This window comes from Bison bison, unplaced genomic scaffold (genome assembly GCF_000754665.1).
Source record: "Bison bison bison isolate TAMUID 2011002044 unplaced genomic scaffold, Bison_UMD1.0 scf7180017864378, whole genome shotgun sequence".
Lineage (NCBI taxonomy): Eukaryota > Metazoa > Chordata > Mammalia > Artiodactyla > Bovidae > Bison > Bison bison.
Genome location: NW_011494950.1, coordinates 507,349 through 508,391, shown reverse-complemented (window position 1 = coordinate 508,391; position 1,043 = coordinate 507,349). Strand labels below are relative to the sequence as shown.

Sequence of the window (1,043 nt, the reverse complement as noted above, 5' to 3'; positions counted from 1 at the left end):
GTGCCTATCTCTGTGTCCCTGGAGAAGGGAACGGCTACCCACTCCAGTATTCTGGCCTGGAGAATTCCATGGACTGTATAGTCCATGGAGTCACAAAGAGTCAGACTTGACTGAGTGACTTTCACTTTCACTGTGTCTATTTGGAAAAAATAATCACTGAAATGTTAGCCGTGGTTAACTTGATTTGGTAAGTTTCAGGTGAATTTTACTTTATTCTTTACCCATTTGCACATGTAATTTTAATGAGCACTTATCAATCGTGGTGAAAATACACCAGTCATTTTCATTTTGGCAGTGGCATGGCAAGTTTAAATAGGCAAAAATCATTTGCTTAGTATACTTAGGTCTGTTGAGACCAAATGCATGTAAATCATAACCAAACCCATTTCAATTTGATAAAGTTTCTTGCTTTTTAGAAACATAGGTGTGAAAGTTCTTAGCTTCATTTGCATATTTGATATTCTTTATTAAAAGATTTTAAAGGTTGAATTTAAATAACTTATTTTGTTATAAAATAATAGCTATAGAAAGTATTTTAGGAAAACTAGAAAAAATATACCTTATCTTTACTTTTTTTCACTTAACAGTGTTTTTATTTTTAATCATCTTTCTAAAATCTTTTTAATGCCTGTGTTAAATCGTATTTTACAAAAATAAAAAATGTGCATTCTGTCTTAATATCCTTAGTTTTTCATATTAATAAATCCTAAACACTTTCATGCCATTAAATACTTCCCTTTGCTCTTTTTTGGCTGCTCTGTGTGGTATGTGGGATCTTAGTTCCCCTAACAGGGATGGAATCTGTGCCCCCTGTATTGGGAGTGTACAATTCTTTCCATTATAAATAGCACTAAAACAAACATTTTTGTACCTATATATTGCACACAAATATTACTATTATTCTTTTTGGATCAAGTCTGATAATAAGAATTGCTTAGTCAAAGAGCATGAAAATTCTAAAGCTTTTGCTGCACATTGCCAGATTGCTGTATAGAAAGAAAGGTTATTTCAGTTTATGTTCCCAGATCAGTGCCCATTGCACT

At 32.5% G+C, this 1,043-nt stretch overlaps 1 protein-coding gene across 1 annotated transcript in view; it reads left to right on the top strand.

The window, feature by feature from the left end:
• Nucleotides 1–1,043, top strand: part of STAG2 (stromal antigen 2) — a 91,517-nt gene that overhangs the window by 63,515 nt on the left and 26,959 nt on the right. The window lies entirely within an intron of this gene.